An 18135-nucleotide genomic window follows, 5' to 3' on the forward strand; every position below is an offset into this window, starting at 1 on the left:
AGAAAAGGATAATTCCAGGACTGGAAATGTTATTTTATGAGAGTAAGCTGGCAAAATTAGATTTGTTCTCTGAGGAAAAGAAACATTCAAACTGGGCATGGTTCATGCCTTTAAAATGCAGAAAGGAATGGGTAATTTAAATGTAATGAGATTATATTTTTGAACTGTGATCACAGGACTAGAAGATATAAGTACAAAGTAGATGAACCTCAAATGAGAGAGAGATTAGAAGGCTTTTCCACTGCTAAAGCAACATTGACTATGAGAGTTACATTAAAACTGGCTAATGCTATTTTTGATTAACTCTTGAAATGGACTGACAACTGTCTGAATAGAAATACAGAATATTCCATTTATAAAGTATATCCAATAATAATCAAACACTTCAGGAACAAATTGTTATCTTCCTGTTTAATAGCTGCTTATGTCACCCTTCAAACCTGACCCAGCCTTGTTTCAATTCATCAGCTTAGTCACTTTCTTTCTCTTGAAAGATTTTGCATGTTCATCCTGTTATGAAGAAAAATTGCCCCTTCTCAATGTTCAAGACATTATCCTGTTGCCTTTACAGTATAGAGAGTACAATTCAATATGAAAACTGTTCTAAACTCTCATACCTTCCAGGCACAAATCAGTGGGATGGAATTATCTGCTGTGCAGCAAAGATCTGAGCTCAGGGCACGGCAGAGAACTCTGGAGCAAAGGCCACAGGCTGATGCAGTTTGGAAGAGGCAACCAGCATTAGCAGCATTGTAGCTGATGCTACAAGTATCACCATGTACCATGCAGGTGATTTGTCCATCTATCTTCTCATCCACAAGGAAGAGTATCAATCCCCACAGCAATGAATGACATACAACTATTACTTCAGTCATTCACACAAGTGGAGCACGGCAGGGAGCAAAGGTTTGGGAGGCAGATATTGGTAAATTGGTTTATCATTGTCACGTCTATCAATATACAGCGCAAATTTTGCATGCCATTCGTACAGTACATTTTGTCGCATCAGTGCATTGTGCTAGTGAAAAAAAAGCTATAACAGAATGTGGAATAGAGTGTTACACTTACAAAGAAAGTGCAGTGCAGGAAAGCAGTAAGAAGCAGGACCATAAGAACCAAGTAGAGTGCAAGGTCAAACGTCTATTTTATCATACAGAAGACCAATAAGATGCATTCTTGATCTCACAATAGGCAACCAAGAACTAGAGTGCATAGGTTCACGGTAGTGCAGGGATTAGCATAACACTATTACAAAGCCAGCGATTAGATTGTGGTTCACTTTATGCTACTATCTGTAAAGAGCTTGTACAGATTTCCCATGACTGCGTGGGTTTCTTCTGGATGTTCCAATTTTCTCCCAATTTCAAAGTATGTACAATGAAGGTTAGTGAGTTGTGGGCATTGCCATGTTCTTTCCAGAAGAACAGTAGCAATCCTCACTGACTTGCTTTGATGCAGGTGATGCTTTTATCAACATCTTTCAATGTATATATGACAAATAAAGCTTGTGTTTAACCTTTAGGTTTAAGAAGACCAAAGATAGATTTAATATGAACCTGAAGGACAATTTATTCAGCCAGAGGATAATCAGTACAAGACTGAGTAACCTTAGGAAATAGTTGAGGCAGGTACATTTAAAAAAAAATTAAAATGTACGTGGATGAGATTTGAGAGGTACTTGGACTTGGATAAGAAATGTTTAGAGGAATATACACCAAGCACAGAAAAATGGGACTAGATTAAATGGGAATCTTGGTTGGGATGGAATAATTAGGCCAAAGAGCCTGTTTCTGTGCTATATGACTCAACAAGATTGTAAGCCATGCACCTATCTCCCTGAAACCAAACTGGAGGTGCTGACAGCTGTAGCCTCTGTTGGCTTGGAGCACCACTCATAGTGGATAACAATGTGTTCAAAAGGCCATAAGACATAGCAGCAGAATTAAGTCACTGGGCCCATTGAGTTTGCTCTGCCATTCCTGATGCACCATCAATAACTCTAGGAGACTGGAAGTGAATGATAGGCTGTTATTAACAGCAAAAAAGGGTCCACGACCATGTTGAGACTGAGGGAGGAGCACTGCCCCCAATCGCCTTTATACAGGGGTCTGTGGGTGGAGCCACAGGAGCAGTCAGCGGGGGTGGGGTGTGTATCCAGACAGGTATACATAGTTTACCACATTCACCCCTCCCCCCTTTGTTTTAAAAGAGAGTCCCCATGGGTGAAGTTTCTGACAAGTACATTTACAGGTTGAGTCTATCAGGTGGCCGAGTCCATTGCTGTGATCTAAGGAGCACCGGTGACGTTGATTGTGCTGACCCTGGCCTGACTGGAGGTGCCAGCCCGTTAGGCATCAGAAACCCCTCATGTGGGGTTGGGAGTAGTCAGTGTAGGGCTTAGTGTGCACGGTATCCCATGGGTAGGTGTCTCGTGGGTATATACATCGGTGGGTACGGGGTTCATAGTCATCATGGAGCATTCAGGGTAGGGGTCTGGTGCTCCTGCTGGTGCCAGGTCGCGGATGGAGATAGTGTCCTCCCGCCCATCGGGTAAGATCACGTAGGCATACTGGGGGTTCGCATGAAGTAGGTGAAACCTTTCAATGGTAAACAATGTACACCTGTATGGACACGCCCCACCACCCACTGACTGCTCCTGTGGCTCCTCCCACAGACCCCTGTATAAAGGCGATTGGGGGCAGTGCTCCTCCTTCAGTCTCGACATGGTCGTGGTCCCTTTTTCGCTGTTAATAAAAGCCTATCGTTCTCTTCCAGTCTCCTGGAGTTATTGATGGTGCATCAATTTTATTAACAGAGATTTAAAACATGGAACAAGTTTTATGACCTGACAGATTGGATATTGACCCTCAATCTCCAGAAGCTGGCGTCGCTTTTGAACTGGCTGGCATGCTTCGAATCGTACCTGGAGGAGATTTGAGTGACCGAGTCTGCCACGATGCACAGAGTTCTCTTCTCCAGGGTCAGTCCGCGGATCTACTCCCTGATCAGGAACCTGCCGACCTACCAAGGGGCACTGGACGCCCTCAAAAGACAATACCTGCGGCCGGTGAACACTGATAAAACAAGACATCACTTAGCAACATGGCAGCAGCGGGCGGGAGAGTCGAGCGCTGAGTTTGTCCAGGCCCTACAGACACTCATACGGGCCTGCGACTGCAGGGGACTGACGGCGGAACAGCATGCAGAGCTGCTAGTAAGAGATGCCTTTGTTACGGGGATCAGGTCAGTGTACGTATGCCAGCGGCTGCTGGAACACGCCAATCTTACCTTACATTTGGTGATCGAGCTGGGCGACACGCTGGAGGCTGCTCTGCGCAACACTGACACTGTCCAGGCGCGCAATCTCCCGCCAGCTTCGTGGACGCCGCAGACCCCGCAACCCACCGGCGAATCGGCCTCGGCTGCTGCCAGTCGCGAGTCCGTGAAGTCCCCACAACCCACCGGCGAATCGACCTCAGCTGCTGCCAGTCACAAGTCTGCGCAGTGTTACTTCTGCAGACTCGAAAAACACCCCCGAAAACACTGCCCGACCCGAGAAGTGACCTGCTACAGCTGCGGAAAGAAGGGCCACTTCGCCAAGTCCTGTAAGTCCAAACCACGAGCGGGGTCAAGCAGCGCCGTGTGCAAGGCATGGAGGTCAGCATCTTGGTTGCCTCCATCTTACCTGCCCGCTGTGTGCGAGGCATGGGGGTTGCTGCCATCTTGCTTGCCCGCCGCGTGCGAGGCATAGAGGCGGCCATCTTTGTCGGCGCCACCTCGCCTCGCCTCCAACCCATGGGTGCTTAGCGGGCACCAAGACAGCGATGCAACTCTGGCCTCCGTGACCCTTGACCAAAGCGCACCACACCAGCTCGCAAGGTCAATGATGGACATCCTGGTGGAGGGGCACAGGACTAGCTGCCTGTTTGACACAGGCAGCACTTAGAGTTTTATTCACCCGGACACAGTGCAATGCTGCGGACTCGTGACACAGCTGTTAAGCCAGCGGGTCACCATGGCTTCTGGATAGCATTCCACAGGAGCAGTCAGCGGGTGGTGGGGGGGGGGGGGGCCGTGTCCAGACAGGTATACATAGTTTACCACAACTCCAGCATGGCTGATTTAATATTCCTCTCAACCCCAATTTCCTGCCTTCTTCCAGTAACCTTTGACACCCTGACTAATCAAGAACATATCAACATCCACTTTAAACATACTCAATGACTTAGCCTCCATAGCCCTCCATGGTAATGGATTCGACAGAATCATCACCCTCTGACTAAGAAATTCGTCCTTATTTCTGTTCTAAATGGACATCCCACTATTCTGAGGCTGTGCTCTGTGGCTCTAAACTCACCAACTAAAGGAAACACCCTCTCCACATCTATTCTAAGCTTTTCAATATTCAAAATATTCCAATGAGATCCTCACTCCCTCCCATCATTCTTCTAATCTGCAACCAGTAGAGGCCCACTCACCAGTTAACCCTTTCATTCCTGGATTCAATCTCATGAATTTTGTCTGCCCCCTCTCCAATGCCAGCAGATCTTTTCTTGTATAAGGGACCCAAAACTGTTCACAAGACTTCATGAGCAATGCCTTATAAAGCCTTGGCATCACATCCTAGCTCATGTTCTACTCCTTTCAAAATAAATGTAGCATTGCATTTACCTTCCTTACCACTCACTCAACCAGCAAGTTAACCTTTAGGGAATTCTGCACAAGGACAAGCCTATCTGCACCTCCGATTTTTGAACTTTCTCCCATTTTATAAAAAAACCTAGGCCTTTATTTTTTCTCCCAAGTGCGTGGCCTTACTCTTCCTTAAACTATATTCCTTCCACCACTTCTTTATCCATTCTCCTAATCTGTCTAAGTCCATCCAGAGACTCCCTTCTTCCCCATCACTACCTGCCCCTCCACCTATCTGTGTATAGTCTGCAAACCTGGCCACAAAGCCATCAGTTTCATCATTCGAATCATTGGTATACTATGTGAAAAGAAGCAGACTCAATAATGAACCTTTTGGAACACCACTATTCACTGGCAGGCAGTAACCTGTAAATGCAGGCTGCTGCATGAGACCTCATATACAGTTGTACATGACAGTGGCTGGGCCACACTTGGAGTGTTGTGTTCAGTTCTGGTCATCCAGCTACAGAAAGGATGTGACTAAGATAAAACTATGCAGAAAGGATCCACAGGTATGCTGCTGAGATTGAGGGGCTTGAGTTTTAAGGACAGACTACATAGTTTGGGACTAGATTTCATGCAGCAAAAGAGGCTGAGGAATGCCTTCTAAATGTTTATAAGATTATGAAGAGCATAGAAACTTTGCCAACAGTCCCCTGTCCCAATTAAGTGGCACAGTGCCCAAATAAACTAAGGAAATCCTGGCTATTTTCTCCTTCAGTTTTTGTTCTTTAAGAGTAGTCCCCAATAAGTAATTGCCCTGATGAACTGATGATTGAATTAACTGGAATCCACTGTATTTTGATTTTTAATTGTTTTGAGCAGTTTGGTTAGTGAGAATTTTGTTTTTACTTTAATTTTAAAGATACTGGGTTCATTTTCTGATTGTTGTTGATAACTAGTTGTCAAAGATTTTCAGCCATTCTGTGCTGTTTTTCGGATTCCCTTCTCAACCCAAGATCCCAATAAGATAGGGGAGGACCTTTCCAGGTATAGAGCTCTTTAGCAAAGGATCAAGCTTGTTCTGGATTACACTTTTCTTCTAACAGAATCTCGCTGGTGAGGTCCCAGCATTGTTCAGAGATCAACACTAAGAACGGATTTAAGCAGGTATGGTAGCAGGTTGATTAGGTTACCAGACTAGTAGCCTGTTTTGAACCATTGATACAATCCCACTATGGAATAAATAATAAAAAGAGACCAAAAGCACCCTTAAAACTACTCAGATATTGTCCTGGGTTGATGCTCACTTTGAAATCCCCACATGGCGAAAGCTCTGGCTATCCCTTTTCTGATTACCGGGACAATGGGCATGGCCCAATCACTCCACACAACCTTGGAAAGAATTCCACATGCCTCCAAGCTCTGCAGTTCAGCGTCCACTTTAGGAAGTAGTGCGTAAAGCACTGGGTGCACATCATGGAAACTTGGTGTTTCTGTTTCACCCAGTTCAATTCTGGCCTTCCTGCCTTTGAGTTTACTGATCCCTTCTCAAACACCTTCCCATTAGCATTAAGCAGCTGTGCCAGTCTCTGGTTAGTTCTCCCATTTCAGCGGCCTTTGTCTGTTGATGTCACACTGAGAGCTTTGACTGAGTGCCAGTCTAGTTGGATTTTGCTCATTCATTCACCTCCAAAAAGTGCTGGCTCGCCACCTTCAAATACATAAAACTCTAACTGTTGTGTTTTGCCTCTATATGTTGCATTTACTTTCGGTTTGCCTTTGGGAGACACTTGCTCGCCTGTGTAAGTCTTTAGCAATACTAAGGTCTTCTCTAATGATATCTTAGAAAACAGTCTGTTGTAGTCAGCCTCTGGAATTATGAACAAAGCTGACCCTGTATCCAGCCCCATTTTCAGTCTTACACTGGACTCATCTACTCTGATATACTACAGCAATACTATGGAATTCTGGGCTTTGCAGCACACTCCCATCAGACTATGTGTCATCTGCTTCACATTCAGTCACTTTATACATTTGCTTAGTTTTGTGTGTGTTTTTTCTCTCTTTGGTTGTGCTTTTTGTCTGACTTGCACACTTTCTCTATGTGATCTTGTCTGTGACACATCCTGCAAACTTTTTCATTGAACCAACAGTCATTTGCATCATTGGAAAATTTGCCACATCGATAACATTTCTGGCTTTTTGCACCATTCTAGGACATTTTGTGCATTTCGCATTCTAACCTCCTTTTTAGTAGTTCTGCTGCATCCTTTGGTGCAGCCTCTAATGATATTGCAATGATTAATGCCCATTCTAAGGTTAGGTCTCTTTTGGACAGTAGCTTCTTGTGAGTGCTTTGATTATGCATGCCACATACAAGCTTATCACTTAATACTTCAGAAAGTCCATTTCGAATGTCACAGTATTGGGAAAGTTTGCAGAGTTCTGCAATGTGTTCAGAAATGCTTTCATCTTTTGACTGGTTCCTTTTGTAAAATCTAAATACCTCAGCTATTGCCAGTGGTTTAGTGCTCAAGTGATTTTTGTAGAAGTGTAACAATTTCATTGAACATCATGTTTGCTGGGTTTTCAGGGGTTACAAGGTTGCATAAGTGACAATACGTTCTTGCACCCATTAAGCTAATAAGTGTAGGGGCTTTCTTTTGTTTCTCCACATTGTTCACGTTACAATACAGTTCAACCCTTAATATATGACTCCCAGCCTTTATTAGTGCTAACAAATTCATCAATTTTCCTGACTGAAGCCATCACCATGTAAATTTTCACTTTAAATTAAGTGTGCCTTCCATTGTTACTTTCATATTCCTTTGGTACTATCCGCGAAGGCTTTCTTGTGCTGTGTAACTCTAGCTATCTTGACCCGTAACTGTCAGTGCAGTTAGTGATAATTACTGATATTCAAGTTTGTCCTTGTTGCCAACTACATATATATTAGATCAGTACATGCACACGAAAGTTAGCTATAATTGCTGTATTCACATTGCAGAGAGAGAGAGAGAGAGAGAGAGAGAGAGAGAGAAAAAAAACACTGCACATATGTAGACAGCAGGTCAATACGTAGTGCAAAGGGGTGTGGGGGGGTAATTGCTCTAAAAGAGATAAATATATACATTACAGGAAATATTTGAAACAAAATACCCATAGCTGTTAATCTCCTGATTGTATGATATGTAATTCAAGAGTTAGTTTTGATTGAAGAAAATAGAAACAGGATGCAATTATGTTGGACCAGGTTGTTCTAGCTTTCAAATGGACATAAGAATTCTGACAATCATTCACTATCAATAGTTTTCAAAAAACACAGGGTTTGAAACTGTCATATCTGTTCTATCTCTCTAAACATAAGTTGTGCGCTCAGCAATAATCATTTGACTAGAAAACCATCAAACTACTGAACCATACATCAATTAACTGACTTGTATTGTTCAGTCAAATGACGGTCACGGTCTGCTCTTCACCGAACAAATTACACACTTCAGCAACATTCTATTGGCAGTTAGATCAATACATTGTCGTTGTTTTGCACCACCACACAACATTTGTCCTTTCTTGACTGGCAGGATAGATATATGATCATGGTAAATGAAAGGAAAGTTTCCAGTAAATTCAAATTCATACACAGTTTACTATGAAATGCACTTTGTATTTAAAAGATCAAGACTGAGTAATGCTGTGAAGCAGTAGCTCCTGTTTTTCTAAACCAGCATTTCAAAGTATTTTGATTAGAAGATTATACTTTCACTGTGTGTGTATGTATCGTGTTGGAATCTTTGCCACTTGACATTTGAAGATAAGAAGAATCAATTCAGCCAACATCAGCAAGTCATTAATTTTCAATACCCTGTTGGTTCTGTGCTGGACACCCTTGGCTGAACAGAATTCAAGCCATATAACAACAGAAAGTGGATGATTGCCAGTTTGTTCTTTGATCACTGATTACTTTTTTGACCATTCCAGCAGCATAGTCAACACATCTTTGATACGCAAGCCACATTGCCAGAAATATAGTATGAGCCGGTTGAAATCCGTGAAGGGATTTAGCATTCATCTCCCATCTTAACGTCATTGTACAGTTACTACAAATGTCGAAAAGCAAACTCTCAGCCTTTTGTGGCCCATCTGGCATTGAATTATCAGAATCAGGTTTAATATCACTAGCATATGTCCTGAAATTTAGTTAAACTTATGGCAGCCATACAATCATAAAAAATATAGAGAAAAAACTATATTATAGTAAATATGTATAAAATAATTATGTTAAAATAAGTGGTACAAATAAAACAAATATAAAAGTAGTGAGGTAGTGTTCATAAGTTTAATATCCATTTAGAAATAGGATGGCAGAGGTAAAGAAGCTGTTCCTGAATTACTGAGTGTGTGCCTTTAGGCTTCTGTACATCCTTCCTGATGGTAACAATGAGAATTCCCTCCATTTTGCTCCAAGACCCAAAATAACCTTTTTTTTGAAGGGATATATTAATATTTGCTTGCAATTTTATTGGTCTTGTTTTATTAGCATTTGTGGGATGGGATCCAGATTTGTACTGCACTTGTTCAAATCTGCATCATCTCCTTCAAAATAAATCTATTTTCCCCATATTGCTGAAGTTTTCACCCCTCCGAATATTTATCCAATTCCTTCTGACTTAGGTTATGGAATTTGAAAACTCTGTATGATCTGTCAGTGCATTCCAGTTTCTTACTACCAATGCTGCTTAAAAGAGTTAATCTCATATCAATGCTGGTCCTTCTGTTTGTAACATTACCATCAATGTCTGGTTGGTATTGACCATGTCAGCTCTGGTACTAAGTCACATCGTTTTACTAATAGTTTAAGTTGAGTTATTTTGGACTATCCGGTAGCTGACATAGAAGGTAAAATTAGAAGGAGGAATTATAAATGGAGATAATTATATTTAAGGTAGAATGTGAGAGGTAGCAAATAAACCCCTGGTCCATAATGATTATATATATTTATACTGAATCACATCGGGAAAGTGACAAGTCATGGTATGGGACTTCAAGAAGCAGAGCACAGCACATGCATCAATGGTGCTGAGGTAGAAATGGTTGAGAGCTTCAAGTTCCTAGATGCGACCATCACCAATTGCACTTAGACATCGTGGACAAGAAAACTTATCAGCTCCTCTAATTTCTCAGAGGGCTAAGAAAATACAGAATGTGCCCATTGACCCTCGCCAACACTGATAGATGCACCATAGAAAGTATACTGCCCGGGTATAGCACAGATTGGTATGTCAAATGCTCTGCCCGTGACTGCAAGAAAATGGAGAGTTGTGGACACAGCTCAGTCCATTGGGGAAACCAGCCTTCTCTAGATGAACTCTGTTGACACATCTCACTGCCTTTTGTTGGGAAGAATTAACAGTGAGAAGTGCAAGATGCATGAGATCAATTTTGGTTGTATGTTAATTTAAATTTAAATTAGAAGTTTTTTTTCTGTTTCTTAGTTTTATGTTATCCTGTCATGGGATGGCTGTATAAATATGCTGTACTGTATCTGCTCTATGATACGCTGTGCTGACTTTGGTTCTTCGCGGGAATGGGACCGGCTCTCAGTGTCTCACGACTGGCTGCTATTCGATATACCAAGGACACGGCTAAGAAGACTAGCGCACCTTCAGGATTCTGGGATTTCGTGGCTCTGGAGGCGGGCAGACTCGAGGTCGGTGCCGCCATTTTGTGTGTTGTGGGAGTGCACGGATGATCGAAAGCAGTGAGCTGGCTGCTGGCTGTGTGCCCAGAGACCCGAGTTCTTTGGGCACGCAGCTCAGAAAAAGCGATTCAACAGACTATTAACATCATAAATCAGTGAGTTGTTTATTATGCTTCCCCTCTTACTGTGAAACAGGGACACCTCTTTTTCCCTTATTAGGGAGGGAGAGAGAGCCTGTGGAATGTCGAATTACCGTGTGAATGAGTAGCCTTTGGGGTACTGCAAGTCTGTGTCTTTATTGATGGTTTGCTGCACACTTGAGTGCTTGGTGGGGGGGGGGTGCGATGCTTTATTTGCTTGTGGAGGAGGGTGTATCAGTGCTTTGTTGCTGCTTACACGTGGGGGGCTTTGGGGTTCTAAGATTTAACTGTCATTCATTCTTTGGGGCACTCCTCTGTTTTTGTGGATGGTTGCCAAGGAAAAGAGTTCCAGGATGTACTGTATATTGTATACATTTTTCTGACATTAAATGTACTTTTGAAACCAGTGAAACCTTTGAAGAACAAGGCATCTGATGGTGGACTTCAGTGGAACAAGAAGCACCAATGAGTGAAAAGGATTGCCAATGTTTTGGGTCAAAACCCTGCATCAGAACTATATCTTGTGTCACACTATTTCATATTATATTGTGCATTCCATTATTGGCTTTCATGTGTTTGATTTCAAAGTACTTAAGTTCTGAAATGTTCAATGGATGACAAGCAAAACTACGCTTTTCCCTGTATTTCGATACAATAATGAATCAATTACCAATTCCAATTCCGATATTTGAAATAGGCAAAAAGGAGTATAATGCCAGAGGCCTGACAGATTCTGATTAAAGGAACCGGAGAATAACCCAGAAGCAGAATAATTTGATATGAGAATTGCCATTTTCAGATGAGCATCTCAGCTAATGCCCTCTTTTTAAAATTAAGCTAGGTATACTTTCAAAAGCAGGAAGAAACTGCCACCTCCCCCTTCTTCCTTCCTCACCATAAGACCATATGACCTTGGAGCACAGTCCACTTAGCACTTTCATTTGGTCTGCCATCCAACCTTCTCCTAACATAACCCTTAACCCGATCACCAGTTTAGAACCTATCAACTTCTGCCTTAAATACCCAGTGACCTGGCCACCACTGAACTTTGTGGCAAATAATTCCTTGTATGCCCATTCCCCACTCAAGTCAAATCCCTCCCTCCACCTCACCTCCACCAACATTGTTTGTAGAGATCATTAAATGCTTGATGGTTAGTTGTGGTTCATTTGTTTTGGCTAATAATAACATCTGACATTTTTTGCTGCCTTTTTATTGAATTATTTAATGCAATAATCTTCATTACCAAAGGCCCAAGGACATTAGTGACAGACAGAGAGAGAGAGTCATAGTCATATTTAAGTTGGGTCATATTTGAAATTCCGGGAAAAATTTGATCATGTTTCCACATGGCAGACTCATGATAACATTCTGAACAACTGAGTAATAACTGGAATAAGTGACCCCAATTGCATGACAGTGTCACAACAAGCAGTGCTCTTTTTTTCTGTACATTCTTGGAACTTTTGAATGGTGGGTCAGTTCTCCCTGGTGAAATGAAAGGATCAGCTTCACATGGGTGGTATCTACACTTGAAGGTGATTCTGGCTTCCTCCACCCCCCAGATTCAATTGCAAAGCTCCAAAGTGCAGTCCTCAGAACACTCTGTCCTCTCCAGTGCCAAGATATTCCATTGCAGCAAGAAGAAGTAATGAATTCATAGTGTTCAAGGAAAGTGAAACAAATGTTCCATAAAATCTCACCATTACCTCTGATTTACCTTGAGGCTAAAATTCCAACAAGGCTGTTGACTTTATGCAGCTGTTACAAGGTCTCTATTCTGTTTCAAAGTCAAGTTATATCTGTGTCCTGTATGACCCACATTCCAAAATTGTTGGTTTGTTATCACCACTTAACCCTTGCCTTCATCACCTTGCGTTTATCATTCCCATAAATTTTTCATTCCTATAAATAAGGAGACAGAAACTTTGCTGGTTAACTACAATAGCACTTGTATAGAACTTTAAACACAGAAAAAAGTTGCAAAGTTCCCTCAGAAGCATGCTAGCAAGGGAACTGTGACTTTGATCTATAATAAGCAGGCTCCTCTCTTCCTCAGTCTCCTCCTTTAAGGAACTCCTTCAACTTTACATCTGACCAAATTGTTGACTCCCAGTTCTCCTAACTTCTCTTCCTGGGTACCATGAATTTTTCGCCTTCAGTATCACAACTTGGGGGATTTTATGGTATAGGCAGTATATAAAGGCAGTCTTTCACTGCTGGTGTTGACCAAAGGCTGCCCTTTGTTTTCCTGACCTAATTTCTGGTGTGATTTACCTTTTCCTACATGAGGAAATTAAGCAAATTTAAGTATAACTCGTAAAAGACAAATTTCAATCAATATTTGGATAGATTTGTCAGAATCAGCTCTTTTGACTTAGAACAGACATGATAGGCCAAATGGACACCTTTTCTACTATTGTCATTCTACAATGTGTCAGTGATTTTGACTGTTTTCTGACTCGTAGTTTCTGTACTTGCAGTTGAACTCTGAAAATCTCTTCTTTGCCTTTCCCTCCAGTGATAGCAATGTGTTAAGATGATTCAATAGGGCACTTCAGCTAATGGGCAGGCTCTCATGAGGCTCATGTTATCATAAAAATAGCATTACCAGGTGGGATTTACTGCACACCTGACACAGTGCTAGAGGTCACCAGCAAGGTCTTCATCAGAAGCAGACTGGCAAAGTTTATGTCTCTTTATTTATATGAATGAAAAATTAACAAAGCAAAGTATAGAGGCATAAAGTCGTACCTCAGAAATTAGCCCTTTAGCCCATCATGTCAATGTTTGCTCATTTTCTTCTATGACTTACCTGCTTAAATGTCTGTCTAAATCTCCATTAAAAGTAACTATTCTATCTGATACCAGTACTTCTTTCTGCATCAAGTTCCAGGTCTCAGCCACTCTCTGTGTAAAACAAACCTTTCCCCTCAAACCACCGTTAAAACTCCGTCCTTTCACATTAACCCTATGCCCTCCTGTTTTTAATATTCCTACCATGGGAACAAGATTTGGACTACCTATCATACCAATGCCTCTAGTAATTTCATATATCTCTGCCTAGTCAGCCCTCATACTCCAGAGAAAAAAATCCCAGCCTCTCCCTAGCACTGAAGTCCTCCAATTCAGGCAACATTTTGGCAAATCTCCTATGTGCTCCATCTAACGTAATCTTTTTATATTGCGGACACCAGAAATTTACATGAAACTCCAACTGTAGCCTAACTAACATTGGAAGAGAAAATCATCAGCAATTATTACTCATAGTGATAACTCATACCTCTCCCTTTATGTTGTTATGGAGGTCATTGGAGGGTGAATTGACATCAATGAATGGCAAGGATCAATCTTCTGCTGTCACTTGACGACAATGAATGCTAGCAAGCAGAAAGTGGGTGATAGATGGAGGAAGACAGCATACATTCAAAATGAATTTAGAGGATAATTCAATGTTATAATATACAGTCACAGCAGTTTGTAAAACAACTCATCTCCATAAAGTAGTTTTCACCACTAATAAGCCTTTTTGAAAATCACTTAGTTTGATGGACTGTTTCATATTATTTATATTTAACTTCATAGATTTTATTTCTCTGCAGAAGTGGATCCATTAGAATGTTTAGAGAAACGCTGCTTCTGCTAGTGGGTGCATTAAGAGCATTACCTTAAATTTACAGTTCGGCTGTTCAGAAGCAGAATCAGGAAGAAGTCTGTCTTAGAATGGGAGAGATCATTTAGACCTATAGATAAAAACTAAGTTTGAAAGGTAGGCAGAGAGAAAGCATGTTTAGTAAGTTTGTGGAATTGAGTGATCAGCTGTCAGCTGATTGATCAGTTCAGTAGGTTTGAACCATTAAGTGTTCCATTCTCTTCCTGATATTCCAGTTTCCCATCATGTAGAGCTACTTTGGTAAGGAGGTGCCTTATGTAAGATAATATACCTCAACACAGAGCTTTGCATCCAATGAAGTAATTAAACAAATAGATCATGAAAAAGGCTTAGTCAGAGTGTTTTGAAACTAGAAGACTTCATTTGTTGTGGTTTTTATCAAACTAGGTCTTTTTGCAATTTTAGATAGCTTCTAAAAGTAAAATATTCCTTGCTGAGTTTGTGGACCATTCGCGAGTTTGGACATTAAAGTTTATATTTTTACAAAAGACATATTTCCACGACACCCATGCTAACCCATCTCCACAACACATTAAGCCACTGTCAGACTGAATAGAGCAAAATGTATCAATCGTTTTACAAAAATCTATAAGCATAGATTTGTCTGTCCATCAGATCATTCACAATTTATTGCAAATATTTTGAATGATTTGAATCACCTGTGGTTATAGCCCATCCAATTTGGAATTAGCAAATTTAGTTTGAGAAATGCTGATGGGATGTGACTCTGCTGCATTTTGGGTTTAATGATGAACTAAATGTGATGTGTTGTGTTATTTATGGATCCTATTTGGGTTGACCTTCCAGTTCAGTACTGAGAGAGCAAGGGGATAGTACTGTTGTTTTTACCAAAGAGACATTAAGATGAGCCCCATCTATCACCTCTGTTGAGTGCAGAAGGTTCAATGAAACTATATAAAATGTTAATAAAACTAGGTGTTGAATGGGACTTAACAGTGCATCAAATAGCAAAACAGACCATCCTCCGGTAACAAATGGGCACCATTCTACAGTTGTCTATAAGTCCATTTTATCCTTAAGTTGGAAAATACCCATAATACACCCAAAACAGTAACCATAGTAATGTGATGAATGGCATCAAAAGCACAACAGATAGATACAAAAAGCAATTGGTAAAAGTACCGAAACAGAGAGGTAACAAATTCTGCCATTTATAGGAACACATAAATGCTGTATATCAGACTTCTGATAATATTACTGGATCTTGTTCACTTGTACAGTCTTCCTTAAATCAAACATTGATAATATAGGGATAGCCTGTACTGTTACAAACACAACAGTAACCATACCTCAAATGTATTGAATGCAGAGCATATATCATTGCTTTTCTTAACAAATCACCAAATCCTTCACATTTATGTTAGGGAAAGTGGTTCATGAAGAGTTAATAAGTTCAGCACGGACAATCAGGATGCCGCTTCTCAACCTAAAAGAAACAGACAAGCTCAGTTTATTACGACTAAACCCTTTCAGCCTTTTTTTAAAGCCTGTATGTTTAGATAATATAAACCTGAGTAAAAACGCAGGCCAGTCAAGAGGACTATGAATTTACCTGCCTGAAGGTTGGCAGACAAATGGCAGCATGAGAAAGGCCGAGACTTTCATGCGGGGAACAGAGTTGTTATATTAGGAAACCCCATTCTACTGGGTGTCTCTGCAAATACAACTCGCTACCAGCCACAGGACTCCACGGCGAGAAACCCATCTTTCTTAGGCTTTGTACATCTAGGGCGTATACAACTTTGGTCCTGCTGAACCCGTGAGGTTGGAATGTCTAACCCACCTAAACCCCAGTTTGTGTGAATGCTGTGTTATTTTCTGCCCCCAGCAATCGCCCATCAGTAAAAAATAACAGATTGTTCACTGCACACAATTATAAAGAGTACATTTAAGCATGTTCACTTAAGCAATCTGTTTTAAAGGAAAGAGAAAAAAACATTATACTTAAACAGTCACATCTGCACAGTGGAGCTCAAATCTTCCAGAATCTGTTGTTTTCGACATACACATTGCACCTTCCAAAGGTCGCTTGAAATCCACCTCAAACAAATGGGCTCTCCTACGGCAGTATTGCTTCTTCTTCCCTGAAGCTATTCATCTGCACAAAGCACCTTGTGCAACAGGAACGGCATCCTCAGCCATCTTTTCCCCGTCTTCTCCCAGCTCCCACCAGCAAAGACCTCGATTCACACCAGTATCCCTCACAAAAACTCCCCGTCCAACATTTTCTAGAACCTTCTTCCAAATTCCACCACATTGACTGACTCACACCACATTCAGAAGTTGAACAACAGAGCCACTTATCTCAGCTCAAACCCAAACAGGCTAAAAGCAGAACAGACTGCCCTTACAGAACTGCTAAAATGAGATACCTACAACATAGTGACTAAAAGTCTTAACAAGGGCATTACAATTAAATGTCGTAAAACATTGAATGAATGTCTGAATGGTTCAAAAAGATAATTTAACTCTTTTTGGGCTCGCAGTATGTAAAGTTTCTGTACAATGTAAATAGTGTTTGTTAGTTAAGGTCTAATGTTTGTTGATAGCAGGTGGATACTTTCATAAACTCAGACACCATTAATGTGAGGATGTCTATTGATGACTATTGGCCACTTTGAGAACTAGCTTAATAAAATCTTTCTATTATCTATCAAGTTGGCTTGATGGATTCCTTTTTGCACTCGGGCTGCTCTCTTATACGAGCAGTGATTAATAACTTTGTGGTCTAAGGTAGAAGGAGTCAATTTTAGAAAACTTAGCTCATTTATTTTTTCTGTATATACACCCTTAGTCCAGTGGTCATGGAGCACACGGATCTTGGACCTCCAGAAAGTGTCCACAGATGGGTGATTGATAAGTTTGTGGCCTAAGGTAGAAGGAGATGAGTTATACACACACAAAATGCTGGTGGAACACAGCAGGCCAGGCAGTATCTATAGGGAGAAGCACTGTCGACGTTTCGGGCTGAGACCCTTCGTCAGGACTAACTGAAAGAAAAGATAGTAAGAGATTTGAAAGTAGGAGGGGGTAGGGAAAATGCAAAATGATAGGAGAAGACCGGGGTGGGGGGGGGGGTGAAGCTGACAGTTGATTGGCAAAAGGGATACAGAGCTAGAGAAGGGAAAGGATCATGGGACGGAAGGCTGAGGGAGAAAGAAAGGGGGAGGGGATCTCCAGAGGGAGATGGTGTACAGGCAGAGTGATGGGCAGAGAGAGAAAGAAAAAAAGGGAGGGGGGAAAAAATCTAAATATATCAGGGATGGGATAAGAAGGGGAGGGGGGGGCATTAACAGAAGTTAGAGAAGTCAGTGTTCATGCCATCAGGTTGGAGGCTACCCAGCCAGTATATAAGGTGTTGTTCCTCCAACCTGAGTGTGGCTTCATCTTGACAGTAGAGGAGGCCGTAGATAGACATATCAGAATGGGAATGGGACCTGGAATTAAATTATGTGGCCACTGGGAGATCCTGCTTTCTCTGGCGGACAGAGCATAGGTGTTCAGTGAAATGGTCTCCCAGTCTGCGTTGGGTTTCACCAATATATAAAAGGCCACATTGGGAGCACCGGACGCAGTATACCACACCAGCCGACTCACAGGTGAAGTGTCGCCTCACCTGGAAGGACTGTCTGGGGCCCTGAATGGTGGTGAGGGAGGAAGTGTAAGGGCAGGTGTAGCACTTGTTCCATTTACAAAGATAAGTGCCACGAGGGAGATCAGTGGGAAGTGATGGGGGGACGAGTGGACAAGGGAGTCACATAGGGAGCGATCCCTGCTGAAAGCAGAAAAAGGGGAGGGAGGGAAAGATGTGCTTGGTAGTGGGATCCCGTTGGAGGTGGCGGAAGTTATGGAGAATTATACGTTGGACCTGGAGGCTGGTGGTGTAGTAGGTGAGGACAAGGGGGACCTTATCCCGAGTGGGCAGTGGGCGGATGGGTGGGGGCAGATGTACGGGAAATGGGAGAGAT

At 41.9% G+C, this 18135-nt stretch overlaps 1 long non-coding RNA gene across 3 annotated transcripts in view; it reads right to left on the minus strand.

Moving 5' to 3' along the window:
* Positions 1-16423, minus strand: part of LOC132399673 (uncharacterized) — a 38209-nt gene extending 21786 nt beyond the window's left edge. The window contains exons 1-3 of one of the 3 annotated variants that reach the window (XR_009514037.1): positions 16124-16423; positions 15457-15593; positions 13757-13853 (exon numbers count right to left, since the gene is read on the minus strand). This is a non-coding gene — a long non-coding RNA (uncharacterized LOC132399673). Of the gene's footprint in view, positions 1-13756; positions 13854-15456; positions 15594-16111 lie in introns of all 3 variants that reach the window. The other 2 variants (XR_009514036.1, XR_009514038.1) reach the window with 2 other exon arrangements.
* Between the last annotated feature and the right edge of the window lie 1712 nt (positions 16424-18135).

The sequence above is a fragment of the Hypanus sabinus genome, chromosome 9, assembly GCF_030144855.1.
Source record: "Hypanus sabinus isolate sHypSab1 chromosome 9, sHypSab1.hap1, whole genome shotgun sequence".
Lineage (NCBI taxonomy): Eukaryota > Metazoa > Chordata > Chondrichthyes > Myliobatiformes > Dasyatidae > Hypanus > Hypanus sabinus.